The 14,310-nt window shown below is 48.3% G+C and overlaps 1 protein-coding gene and 1 non-coding gene across 5 annotated transcripts in view; one reads left to right on the plus strand and one right to left on the minus strand.

The window, feature by feature from the left end:
- The window catches only part of NEDD4L (NEDD4 like E3 ubiquitin protein ligase), a 338,691-nt gene that overhangs the window by 286,783 nt on the left and 37,598 nt on the right, over positions 1–14,310 (minus strand). The window lies entirely within an intron of this gene.
- On the plus strand, positions 10,630–10,736 carry LOC120230809. The gene has a single exon (XR_005528171.1). It is a non-coding gene; the product is annotated as a U6 spliceosomal RNA (small nuclear RNA).

Raw genomic sequence — 14,310 nt, forward strand, 5'->3', positions numbered from 1 at the left:
CTTTACTCCCTTCTTCACAACCGCTTTCCTTGTTTACATGGATAGTTCACCTCCCTCACCTTCCCCAGGCTGCCTAGTCCCTCCACCGGTGGCTGAATAGCAACGTTCTCAGTAAGAAACAGAAAGCTATTTCTCCTATAAACTCCATGTAGGTTATGAATGTCACTTTCAACATTTTTAACTTCTGTAATGCACATTCACCTCTGTTGGCCAATTCCCTCTCAATCTGTGATAATTTTATAAAACCTCCTATCAATTTACTGTTGGAAGAGGAGAAGGCAACCGAACTACATGCTCTACCACATATGCATGCACAGAATGACATGTATAACGGCCAATCACTGACAGACTTTGAAAGAAGCGGTGTGACTGGTTACTGATCACAGTGTGCATCTGCTACATATGTTGCAACTCGTGGACTGACACCACAGAGTTTGTGTACTTTAGGCAATCACAGCTAACACCCAGGGAGTAATTGAAATTTGAACTGTGTTGTTGGGGGACTGGTATTTTTAAAAGGATGGTCACTGAAATTCATCCATATTAGCACTTTGCAAAGTGAGGGCTGCCTGCATATATGGACACGTATATGAACAACACATATATTACTAAATATAGTAAACAGCTTGAGAAGTAGCATTGCAATGTATCAGTGACACCGTGCTTGCTACACGGGTAAAGAAACATGCAAGGTGCAGCGGCCCTCCATTCTATTCGCCTTGTTCTGGGTACACAGTGGCTGAGCACCTACTACGTGACAAGCCAGGACAGCCCCTCCCCCCAACTCTTCTTATTCCCTGTGATCTCAGACACCAAATCATGAACTGGATATGAGCGTGCAAACCGGGCTGAGCAGCTCAGAAACAGCAACTGCTAAAGGATCAAATGTTTAGCAGTTTTACACATTTTATTTTACATTTCACCTTTCTAAGAAGGAAAACAAAATGACGTCAAAACTGGTCCTACGAGAGAGCCCAGAGACTTCTCTGAAAGAAAATGCACAATGTTTAGTGTAAGGGATTTTGTCCTATTTTCAGGGGCCAATTGTGTTCACTTTCTGGTTCTGATCGGGGTGTAAAATAAAAAGCTTCAGGTGGCTGAGCCGTTAACACTAGCTGGATTTTTTTTTTCTTCAAGTCAGATCACCTAGGACCTATGCCTCTATAAATAGACCACAGTTCTCCAGGCGCTCAACCTTGCCTTGGTGTTGACTGCCTCTCACACAAGAGGAATGCCATTTAGGACGTCAGCAGCAATGAGACGGGAAGAGGAACTGTCTACATGATCCTATTTCAACATGAATTACTGGAAATTTGAAAAAAAAATGTTTAGGAAAAGAAAAACAGAGAAAAGGATAAAATCAGATAGGCTTGGAGTTACTGAAGTAGATACATTAAAACAAAAACAAAGAAACAAAAAACCACAACCGACAAGGAGCATATCTCATAAGGCTCTAAAGCTTCCGGACAGACTGATCAACACCACCAGCTTACTAAATGGGTTAACCGTTTGCTTCTACACCAGTTTAAAATAATACCCCCATTCATTTCATCATGAATAATTCACCCACTTTCCAAGAAGCACCCAACGCGATCCCATTCAACAGCAAGTCTTCCACACTGGCTCCTCCCTTTCTCCTGGTTTATCACTGACCCCTGCGATGAAGCAATTCACAAGGGCAGAAACAAGCATCCGAAGAGGTTGAAAAAAGACATCTGCCCTGGAATGAAAATGCATGTAACAGGGTCTGAAATTTCCATTTGCAAATATAGTTTCCTCTTTCAGGGTTATCAGCCTGTAATCTATCGATTTGGGAGTATGCAAAAATCTAATTTGTAAATGGAAACTCTGCAGGGCCTCAGAGCAAGGAGCAAGCTTGTTACTCAAATAACACTTGACACTGGGTAAACTGAGAAACAGAGATTTGAAACCTCGGCCCTCATTACCCAAAACAAAGCACTGGCTCTTTCCATGACCAGGCACTCCAGACACCAAATGCAAATTAAACCAACAGAACAAAAACCGTATTCACACGGCACAGATTGCAAAAGCCTTGTTCTAAGTTGAGCCGTTCACAGACCCTAAGGAGGACAACGCAGGGAGAGAAACACAGCTGGGGCACGCTGAACCCACTGAGAAGTCTTGCTCCTTTTACAACCGGGCATGTTGGAGTCCCCTTATCCAAGTCTCCTTAATATATTTCTTCTTCTTGGTTGGCTCTAACCTGCTAAAAATTTAAATTTCCTCTAAAAGCATCAGATGTGCATTCCTGGCTGGCATTTTTTTGAAGCCATAGCTAAACATCCTAGGTCTAAACTCAGTGGTTTGTGTTTTTCACCCTGATAAGAGCTTCCTACTCCAACATCCACTTGCCTCAACTCCCATGTCAGCAAGGGGGGGGGGGGGGGGGGGGGGGGGAGAGGAAAGTACCCCCATTCGGGATTCGAATGTAAGCTGGAAACCAGGGTTCTGTTCTAGGCCTTTCCCACCACCAGGGAGAGTCTGGTTCATCAAAGGGCCAAAATCTCTTCCCCAGAGGAGAGATCTGGAATAGTTCAGCTAAGCTCCAATGGGCCTGGACAGAGAGGTACTCAGGACGAGAGTGCCAGGCAACATTCTTAGTGGGGGAGGGGTTCCCAAGGGTTCCCAAGTCCTACCCATAAAACCTGGGTTTAAGATAACGGGCTGGCGTGGAAAGATCGTTGGCGTCTGTTCAACAGTATCACCTTGGCAAAGTCCCTTGACCACCAATTAGCTCTCACAATCGAATGCCAGATCATTTTCATTATCCTCCCTCCTTACTCTGGCCTGCGGGAAAACTGGCTTTGGGAAGCTATATGTCTATAACATATAACCCTCAGCTTTCCAAGAGGAATTTCAGAATCAGCCAGGATGCTAAGGGGCCTTGATGACTCCACTGGCCCAAAAACGGGCCCTACCCCCAGTGCCCAGGTGTAGGCTGGTCAAAGACTCCAATGCCTATTCCCAAAACCCAGGGTGGCCTACAGGCCATGGACCCTTCCATGCCTGAGGACGTGTCACCCCAGCATGCTGCTCTCTCTGTCCTGGTGGCCACCTCAAATCCATTTTATATGTCCCTTCCTTCCTAAGTCCATCAATCATTCTCATTTTATTTGGCCTATACTTTCATTATAAGCTATCTCAGATTATTTTCTATGACAGGCAAAATATCAAGCAGCAGATAAGGAATATTACCACTCTTAGGGGAGACCAGTTGTACTTCAAGAGCTTTTTCTCCATCGTGTATGGGCACTAACATAACCACTCAAGCCATCCCAAAGTCACACAACTCTAACGGGGCCACCTTCCAGGACTCAGGGTCTACTCCTGATGCCCAGGTTGGATTCTCCAACTCTTTCAAAGTACCAAGCAACCAATTAAGCAGGCCTCCTGATTACAACGTGGACCCCACACCCCCGGCACTGTGCAACATGGTGGCCTTGTTTAATGCATACATTAATGTTCCCTTTAACATGTGATGTCCTGAGGCACCTGGCTGGCTCAGTTGGTACAGCATGTGACTCTTGATCTCAGGGTTGTGAGTTCAAACCCTCTGCTGGGTACGGAGATTACTTAAAAATGAAATCTTTAAAAAAACAAAAACAAAACATGTGACTGTCCTGAATGGTCACTTGGTGACCCGAAATATTACAATTCTGTTCTCCCAGAGAATAGCACTAAAAGAAGCTACTGGCTGGTCCACAGCGGACATTCAATACTTCTACATGAGAACCCAAGCGTGCTTGTTTTTCCATAAAACAGCTAAACATTTATTACTGAGGAGTAATAAGTGCATTCAAAAACATTTTCCAGATGCCTACTGTGAGCAAGGCACGGTGCTAGGAGCTACCAGGGAAATAAAAATGAGTAAGACAGCACAGGCGCAGGCCTTAAGCAAGCCTCCTTACAAGCTACCGGGGTATAATGAAGTCAAAATAACTGGAATACAGACAAAACTACGTCCCAGATGTTCAAAGGCAATATCTGCAAATAAGTTCACTTGACTCCATTATGTTATGTGCCCCAATTTGGGGCTGGAAGAAGAAAAAAAAAAACTCACCCCAACTAGAGTCCAAGCTGGAAAAGAAGATTCATTGGGACATGTAATCTAATGAGAGTGACCCGGCGCCTACCGAGAACATCGGCTTGCATGGCGCTTTGGCACTTCCTAACAAACAAACGCGTGACCTGAGCTGGGGATCACTAATCCTCCCAGGAATGGGAGTAACTTGGCTAGTTTTCAACTTACAAGGCGAGTCCACAAGCACCAAATCTGCCAGCACCTTAATCTCGGGCTCCCCAGCCTCAAATTATTAGAAATAAATTTTTGTGCTTTATAAGCCCCCTAGTCTATGGTATTTTTGGTAGAGCAGCCTGAATGGACTGGAGGAGGAATCTAGAGTAAAGGGTATCCGTTGCCTTTGGTGGGGCTCCAGGAATGATTCGGGGAAGGGTTTGTGTGAAAAGACAGGAGGATGGCGACAGCCACCACCTGTGCCACTCTGTCTCCCCGAAGGACAGGTACTGTCACTACTCTTTTCCAGAGAGGAAACGGGGCAGAGTTCACACAGCTGGAAAGAGGCAGAGGCAGGGCTGGAATCCAGACAGTGGGCTTGGGGATCCCGCTCCTGGCCAGTCAGGACAAGGTGTCTGTATTTGTATTCGAGGCACCCCATGAAGAAAGAAAGGCCCAGAGGCGGAGCCTATTTGGGAAATGAAGTTAACACAACTTGAAGAGGGGACAGAGGTGGGGGCAAGGCTCCAGAAAAGTCTCCTAAGCTCTTACAGGCCCAGGAACCCGAGCCTCATCAGGCAACAGGGGGCCTGAAGGGAGACAGAGCGACATCTGGTGCCCTGGAAGCAACGTGCGTGGCCGACGCGTCCGTCTCGCCCACGCCTGCAGGACGGAGGGACGCTGTCTAACCCCCACAACTGTCCCCAGCTGCTCGCGATCCCCCACGCACCACCGGGACGCTGAGATGGTCTCTTTTCACTTCGAGCCCAGTCCTCCTCTGGGTGGTGATCGGACAAGTCCCCTCCCTTCTCATGGCTCCGCCCCCTGCCTTTGCCAGACTCCTACCTACTAAACCAGGATCATTTTCTGGATAAAACTAAGGCGTTGCGGGGAAGCCACTCACTGGCACAGCCGTTATTTCATGCTTCTCAAAGTTTCCCATAAGCCTCCTCCAGCTCGCAGCTACCCCAGGTGACTACTGACGCCCCCTCATCACTTGCGCTTCCCACCTGCACGTTGATCTTCAGCACATATCCACTCTGAAGTTAAGGTCCTCCGGCTCCACGAAAACTTCAGATAACAGGTCACACAGCCCACATATAGAAGCAGCGGAGGATAAAGCATGAGGCTCTGACCTTCGGTTTCTGATAATGACCTTCACCAACTCAACGCTGAGCCTTCGGTCTGGGCATAGTCGTACCTCAACTAAACATGCGTCTGCTTCAGGTTCGCGGCTCGCCGTTCGTGGGGCTGGAGTGTTTCTCCCACTTGGAATGGTCCCCGCGTAAAGCACCTGCTTGCCAACTGCAAGCTGGCCCAGAGAGGATTCAGCAGCTTCTCCACATTCTAAATAGCACTTAGCGCAGAGCTGGCAGGAAAATATTATCCCTGACGACAAGTTACAATGGCTGCATTTCCTTCCCATCAGAATAAAAGCCACAGAGCCTGCCATAAGTCGTGGAAACAAAACAGTCATTATGTGTGTTTTTTGTTTTTGTTTTTTTGGGTAAGTTAGGGAAGAATTCTAAATGGTTTGCCTCTTGAGATGCCATGGTTTGATCTGAAATGTAACGAAGCACTGACCTTAATGGTCTGAAGATGATGAGAGCCTTCAACAGCTACTGTGAAATCTGCAGAGGAGAAAAATCTCTAATCGCTGCCTGCTATAGTCTTCCACGCGGCAAATGACCACATTGATAACAACTTTGCAAGGCTAAGAAGAATCCCCATCCTGCCACACCGCATTCCATGACTGATGGGCCTTCAGGGCGGATCAACTCCATTTTTCCCCTATAAAAGATAAACCCATGACAGCAAGTGGGAGCGCAGACCTGGTATCGGAACTTACCAGCGTCCTTTGTTCTAAACAGCAACCACAAAGAGACCACAATGTGGAATCTAGATTTGCAGTAAAACAGTGGTCAGTGTTCAATAAGGACAAGAGCCTTTAGAGAAGACAGAAGGGCTCACCATCCAACCACCCTGACGGGCTGCTCAAAAATAATTCTCTTGTGTTTTCAGAGACACAGCTGTTGGCTACAAAGTACCCTTGCAGATGAAAACAATACCAAAGATGGAGTCATACACTAACGCTGGATCCTACCAAGGAGTTCCCATTGGGAAGAGGCAAGCTCGGCCCAGTCAGCACGAAGGGCTGGCAATTCCCCAAACCTAAAGCCTAAAACTCTAGACCATGCAAGTCAAAGCTTTCTGGCAGAATTTAAAGTATAAGGCACACCTTGTTTCAGGTGCATAGGAGAAAATGCTCCTAAGAAACAGAAGAAACTATGGAAACCGTTACAGGCAACGTGTAGAGATGCCGAACCCTAACTGAGGATTTCAAGCCCTGTGGTCTCGAAGCCCGGGAAGAGGAGGACTCCACGTGATTGTGGCCGACCTCGCACCACAGATTCTCCCCCAGGCCTGTCCCTCTGCCTCAGGCCAGCCAGTCCCACCCATCCGCCCAGGCCTGCTCTCACTCCCACTGTCCGGTCACCATTCCCTGAAGGGACCCTGTCACTTCTTGGCCTTCGCAGCTGTGCCTGTGCTTAGCTACCCACAATGCATCTTCTACCTTTCAAATTCCTACCTGCCCCCGCCCCCCCCCGCCGCCCCAAGGCCAGCTCAGTCCCCACTGGCCCACCACACAGCCCTGCCTTATGGGGCGGATTGTCCCTCCCTTGCCCTGGCCCCCGTGAGAGCACAGGTGTGCAAGACAGTGAGTGAAGCCGTGTGTGAGGCTGAGAGAGTGAGCAGGTATGAGCAGTAGAGCCCACCCGTCACCCACACCCTGCGGACCCTCTGAAGCAAGCCCTCAGCAGCCAGGCCCCCAGTAAGAACCTGCTGAATACCTCGTGCCCGGGCTCCATGACCCGGGAGATGAGCATGGCTTGTCACTCAGTGAAAACCAGCCTCTCGGGAACAGAGAGCTGACGTCAGCAGCACCGCATTGGGGAGAAGGAAGACAGAGGAGGAAAAAAACAACGACCATCTCATAGCATCTTAATTTCTAGAGCATCCAGAACAATGTTAGGATCTATGAGAACACACAATCCATGGGCATCTGAAGTCCTCATGACACACGTAGATGCCGTCAACACAGCGGTCAGGGAAGCCCTAACGCCACCTACATAAAAACCACCGCCAACCCCTTGCTTTTAAACTCAGGGCCTGAACAAGAAAATCCCTTCTTTGTATTTTTCTTGTATGTGTTCTTGCTGAGTATTCACAGAAGAGGTAGAAGCAATAAAGCTGTACGACCCTAGACGTTTCTTCCACGGTCTGGGGCATCTTGAAGGGCACAAGGTCTGCCTTCAAAGCCGCATCCTTACCGCCTAGTTTCCAGGGCCTCCAGGTCCCTACTGTCCCCAGCCCGGCCTCCCGCCGTGGGGCTGCAGCACGCCACTCACCACGAGGAAAGTCCACTCTGCGGAGGGGGAGTCCGTGGAGAAGGGGACAGCAAGATGGGCCCCGAAGGACAACCAGAGACGAGTCCATCAGGTGCTCAAGGGAGGCACAGGGGCACAGCAGACGACAGGGCTAGAGCGTGTCAGGTGCACAAGAATACCAGACTATGGGAGCAGCGGTCCAGCGAGGCCAGAGGTAAGGGCGCAGGACCCAGAGGGGACTGCAGGTGGGAGACTCGACCAGGGAACAGGGCCCTTATTCTACAGAAAGTGCAGAGCTGTGGGTCAGGCCACAAGTGTGCCGTAGGTGTTCCTACCTGGGCAACACAGAGGAAGGATGAGAGAAGGGAGCCAGACTTCGCGAAATTTCCACAGTCCTGCCTCAATAGCTCTGGGAGTGCCCTGGGGTAGGGCTGTGAGTCCTTCTTTGTCATCACATGGCACATAAGGCAACTTTTAAGGAATGGCTCCCATTTATAACAGACAGTAGGATTTCTCCAACTGTAACCTAGCTGAGGTCATAGAGATCACTCATCTACAAAATTCGCTTTCCTTCAGTGTGTCAAAATGTTTATGATGTTTTGAGAGCGGACAGGAGAATTCCCCACCAGCGTAACTTACACAGTGCTGACCTCTGCACTGTGTCATCAGACAACATGAAGGCACACGTCCAAAGAAGGCAAGGGCCGCCAACTGTGTCACACTTCTTTGTAGATGTCAACGTTTCTTCAAGTGAACTACTAGCCCTGAAAAATGAACACACACACACACACACACACACACACACCCCACAGTGGCTCGAGTGTATCCCCTCTCATTTTAGGTGGGGTCGTAGGGGGTGTTGTCTCCCAGCTTGGAGATAACTATTTGCTATTCCCGCTTTTTCAAGAAAAACTTGCTAAGCTACAATACCCGTTGGTCTAAGGGACGAGGATAATTATGAAACGTTATTACTAACCAACTATGACAGAGCAGAAGGAACATCGTAGACGCGTCTTATCAAACATCTTATTATTGAAGATCACCATGAAATAAATACTTGTTGAAAAACTCCTATGTGAAAGCACCATGCTAGATACCACAAAATCAAAAAATAAATAAATCACTGTATTTTGCCAACTCCATGTTCCCCAGGGCTGACGACCTATAAAGGAAACTACTCCCATTTCCGCTGCACAGAAGTGTCCTTTTGCCGAAGTGACACTCGTAGTATAAACCCTCCCCATTTATCTTAAAACCGAATCTGAACACATTTCTGAAACACCATTCAAAAGAGGGAACATACAGAACTTCTTCCTCTGGCACCAAGGAGGGAATGTTTTTTTCATCTGAATTCTTAAAATTCTGCAGAAATCAAAATTCTGGCAATTTGCACTGCGTCTATCTGAAGTGCTATTGCTTTTGTGCTTCTGAACTGCAAGCTCTTCTCAATCAAGAGCCTCCTCTTCGAGTTGCCTCCCTGCCCGCCGCCATGACACCGGGCCCGGTGGCTGGTAGAATCCCCTCTACCCCCCACCCAACAGGGTAGGAGTATTTCATGTTTCATGGGAACGTTATCCCGTGTCGGTCTCAGTCCTCCTCCCACTGGTCCCCGCCCCCCCCTCCACCCAACGTCCGGTCCAGCACCACGATTTCTGCCACGTCCCTTGGGTGTCTGGTGGCCCACCAGACCCAGCTCTGCTTCCCAACCCCGACCTGAGATGCTCAGCAGCCTTGGCTGTGTTCTACACACAATCCCCCCAGCCTCGGCCCGCCAGCTCCCCACACGGGGATCCGACCCATCTGTGAGAGGTGGTCCCGTCGCCCATCACACCTGCAAAATCTTCAGCTGGCGTGTCCAGGTTTTTATCTCCTATGTTCCCTACACCCTCTAGCTAGTCTCCCCAGACTGAGATCTCAGTCTGAAAGGAGAACACTGGCGGCAAGCCGCGGTGCCTGCCCGGACTCCCATCCTGGGCCTTCTCCCCACCCTCCCCTTTACCCACATCTTCAACCTGGAGCGAACGCACAGCAACAGAGAACGCCTAATACAGAGAATGACAGAAACTCAAGTTCCAGAGATGACATTCAGCTGAGAATGTGACAAGCTACAGTTGGAGCCAAAACCCAGGGGTGCAGTAGAAGTGAGCGAGCAACACACCTCCTGGGGCACGTGGGGGCCTGAGCTCCTAAGAGTGAAATAAGCCCACAGTAGTATGTACTTGCCAAGGGACCTCTGATGTTCCGAGGCAACACACATGACAGTATCATGTGCTTAGTCACACGAAGACAAAGCCTCAGGCCACGTGGTGTGTTAGTAAAACACAGCCCGGAAGTGAAGGAAACAGATCCGGGATGCCTCCAGTCAGAAAGGAACCTGGCTCCTCCTCTGACCAGCCACACAAGCGTGGGCACGTTACATAAGCTCCTTGGGACTCCAATGCCCCATCTGTCAAGTGGGGATAAGGCTAATAGTTATCCTTCCACTGGAGTGAAGGTGAAAGGGTAAATTGCATCAAGCCCTCAGCAACAGCACCTGGTACAGAGCGAGGCAGTCCACAAAGAGAATGGCTGTGAGATGCTGGTCATTCTACACTGGGCTCCAAGTACATCCCAGTCCCCATCAGTAACAGACACACATTCTCAGCTCACTTCGTCTTCATGTTATAAAGGAAGAAACAGAGGTCCAAGAAAGTTCAACGACTTGTCTAAGGGCAGAGAAGTGCCAATGAACTCAAAATCTAAAGAAACCCCAAAGCCTGAGCCCCATCTACCCTGTTGTACTGAGAGGCTCTGGAACCTTCCTTCACTGTACCCCGATCTGATCACCACACAGGCAAATGGGCAACCCAGCCAGTGAAGAGCAGGGAGGAGGGTAAAGGGCCCTCGTTCCAATGGGGAGAACTGTACGAAGGAGCAGGATGGTCTTGGAAAGCCTCAACCTGGTGCTCTTCTGGTGCAGAGGATGATTAAGGGTCAGTGTGCAAAGTGCTTGCTTCGGCAGCACATATAGTAAAATTGGAATGATACAGAGAAGATTAGCATGGCCCCTGCGCAAGGATGACACGCAAATTCGTGAAGCATTCCATATTTTTAGAACTCCCCTATGACCCAGCGATAGCACTGCTGGGAATTTACCCAAGGGATACAGGAGTGCTGATGCATAGGGGCACATGTACCCCAATGTTCATAGCAGCACTCTCAACAATAGCAAAAACATGGAAAGAGCCTAAGAGTCCATCAACAGACAAATGGATCAAGAAGATGTGGTTTATCTATACGATGGAATACTACATGGCAATGAGAAACAATGATATCTGGCCATGTGTAGCAACATGGATGGACCTTGAGGGTGTTATGCTGAGTGAAATAAATCAGGCAGAGAAGGACAAATACCATATGTTTGCACGTATAGGAGGATTAGGAGGAACTTAACAGAGGACCATGGGGGAGAAGAAGGGGGGAAATAGTGGGGGAGAGGGAGGGAGGCAAACCATGGGAGCCTCCTGAATGCTGAGAACAAACTGAGGACTGATGGGTGTGGGGGGAGGGGAGTGGGGGAGATGGGCATGGAGGAGGGCACTCGTGGGGATGAGCACTGGGTGTTGTTGGAAATCAACTTAACAATAAACTATTTATTAAAAAAAAAAGGGGGGGGATCAGTGTGTAAAGTTCACAGGAGGACGGATCTGCCCCTGCATTGGCTTCCTGGGGCCACCATACAAAATACCACAGACTGGACGACTCAAGACAGGAATGTCTTCCTTACTGTTCTAGAAGCCAGAAGTCCAACAGGTGTCAGGCAGGTTTAATTTCTCGTGAGGCTGCGCTCCGGGGCTCACAGACAGCCCCTTCTTGCCGTGTCCTCAAGGGGCCTTTCCTCTGTGAGCCTTCCAGCCCGCTCCTCCTCCAAGGGCTCCAGTCAGATTAGATACAGACCCACCCTCATGGCCTCATTTTAATGTAATCACTCCTCTCTCCAAATACAGTCACATTCAGAGGAACGGAGAATGAGGGCTTCAAGGGGGAGGGGGGAGCTAATTCAGCCCATAACAATCCTCAAGGATTGTTGTCTTCCAAGGATGGGAATGGTGCGCTTCAGGAGGTAGTGAGTTCCCAGTCAGCAGGGATAACCATCAGCAAGAGCCAAGATGATCCCTTCACCAAGAGGTTACCTGCCTGGATGTTAGGTTGCAAGATCTTTAGGCTCTGGCCTAGGCTTTGAGAGTGTAGGAATCGGTGTACCTTAGGTGGTTGTTTTGCTTTGTTTTTAATATTTATTTATTTTGAGAAATAGCAAGCACATGTGTGAGAGTGGGGGAGAGCCAGAAAGAGAAAGGGAGAGGGAATCGCAAGCGGGCTCCACACTGTCAGCGCAGAGCCTGATGCGGGCTTTAATTAATTTTTTTAATGTTTATTTATTATTGAGAGACAGAGACAGAGAATGCATGTGGGAGGGGCAGAGAGAGAGAGGGAGACATAAAATCTGAAGCAGGCTCCAGGCTCTGAGCTGTCAACACACAGCCTGATGCAGGGCTTGAACCCACAGACCGCAAGATCCTGACCTGACCCAAAGTTGGATACTTAACTGACTGAGTCACACAGGTGTCCCTGATGCGGGTTTCGAACTCACAAACTGTGAGATTGTGACCTGAGCCTAGAGCAAGAGTCAGATGCTTAACCGACAGAGCCACCCAGGAGCCCCAAGGTGGTAGTTTTTTTTTTTTTTTCCAAGGTGGTAGTTTTTTAAACAACATACCTCTACAGAAAAAAATTCTACAGAAAGAACAAGATACAACATTGGAATTCACAAAGGCAATGAGTCATGGGTCTCATCCAGATAATACCACAGTGATGGGAAAAGCTTATTCACCCAAGAAAGTGGAAGGAACCAACCGAAGTTCACGGACGTTCACAGGTCAAAAGGAAGTTGTGGCACCAGCTGTGCTCCATACCCTTCATGGCCTAGTGACGAGGACTTCTACGTCCCCCACTCCCATAGTAACTTCTCCTTAAAGCAGTACCTTCTACCGGGCCCCTCCACTGTTCACATACAATTTCGACCAATCTGTCTGGAGAGCTGTGGTCAATGACAGTCAAGTACAAACACAACCTCAGACGAGGAAGAGGAATGGGAGGTGGTCCCTAAGAGCAGGAACTGAGTCACGGCCCAGGAGGAAAGCACAAAACCCCACAGGCCTTACAGTCTTGTGCAAAGGCTGGTCGCTCTGACTGGGACCCTTTATCATCAATGGACAGTGTCTTGCACTACCCATCACCCTCTTGAAATGCATTTCCAACCATTAGAATTTGGGACCTCCAAAGACTCAATGTCATTCTCTTAACCATCATTTTTTTAAACCATCTTATCCAGCACCCAGAGCCATGTCCAAAAGCCGTCTCCAAAACCAGCAACTTGTGTTAGTTACCTTTCCTTCCATTTTTTTTCTATCTATGACCAATACAATCACGAAATAAAACCTGAATGGGTAAGCAAGCAATATACAAATTAAGCTTTCTCTGAGGCCAAATCCTCATAGAGCAAAGGAGACTGTATAATTTTTCTTACTGACTGTGAGCTAGATGACAGCGGGGCTTCATCGGCTTACACACGTCATGTCTACAGCCCCTCGAACACAGTCCAGCAAACAAGTGGAGTACAAGAAATATTTGTTGAATTTAAGGATATCTGGTTTTGAGGGCGCCTGGGTGGCTCAGTCAGTTAAGTGTCTGAGAGTCTTTGTTTCAGCTCAGGTCATGATCTCACTGTTCATGAGTTCGGGCCCCATGTCAGGCTCCACACTATCAGTGTGGAGCCTGCTTGGGATTCTCGTCTCCCTCTCTCTGCCCCTCCCCTGGTTGCTCTCTGTCTCTCAAAATAAACATAAAAAAAAAAAAAAAGAATATCTAGTTTTTATCCCCACAAATCAATGGAAATATCTCACAACAAAACATCAAGTAATAAGAATAGAAATAAGTTAGTAGGATCAAGATAATTGCCACATTTGAACAGATAATCACATTTAGTTTCCTCCCAGCCCAGGTAACAACAGACACCAAGATTTTGCCTACATTGATTTCTGGAGAAAAATCATTCGTCTAAGAAACTATACAATGGACACCAACTAATATAATAAACAATGTGCCCATCTGCATGTATCAAAAAATCATGAAATTCGTAGGATGCTTTAACATAGCATCCGTTAACAAAAGCTGAGGGCTTCTAAGTAACACAAGAGAATCTAGATGGCCTAGGTTTTTCTTTTTTTTGTTTCAATGGGTTTATTTATTTTTGAGAGAGACAGCATGAGCAAGGGAGGGGCAGAGAGAGAGAGAGGGAGACACAGAATCCGAAGCAGGCTCCAGGCTCTGAGCCGTCAGCAGAGAGCCTGACATGGCGCTCAAACTCAGGAGCAGTGAGATCATGACTTAAGCCGAAGTTGGCCACTTAACCAACTGAGCTCCCCCCGGTGTCCCAGGTGGCCTGTTTTTAAAGCAAGACATTTTCACAATCAGTGGACATAAACCCCTGAATTTCACAGAAATGGTGTTGGCCAGCCTCTACAATGGCCCTCATCATCTCAGCACCTCCCTGAGTGGGAGGTGAATCCATGCCCTCGCATGGTCACAGTAAGCAGTGCTGATCTAGAATCAACAGGGTATCGTGGA

The sequence above is a fragment of the Hyaena hyaena genome, unplaced genomic scaffold (genome assembly GCF_003009895.1).
Source record: "Hyaena hyaena isolate Hyena2069 unplaced genomic scaffold, ASM300989v1 scaffold_47, whole genome shotgun sequence".
Lineage (NCBI taxonomy): Eukaryota > Metazoa > Chordata > Mammalia > Carnivora > Hyaenidae > Hyaena > Hyaena hyaena.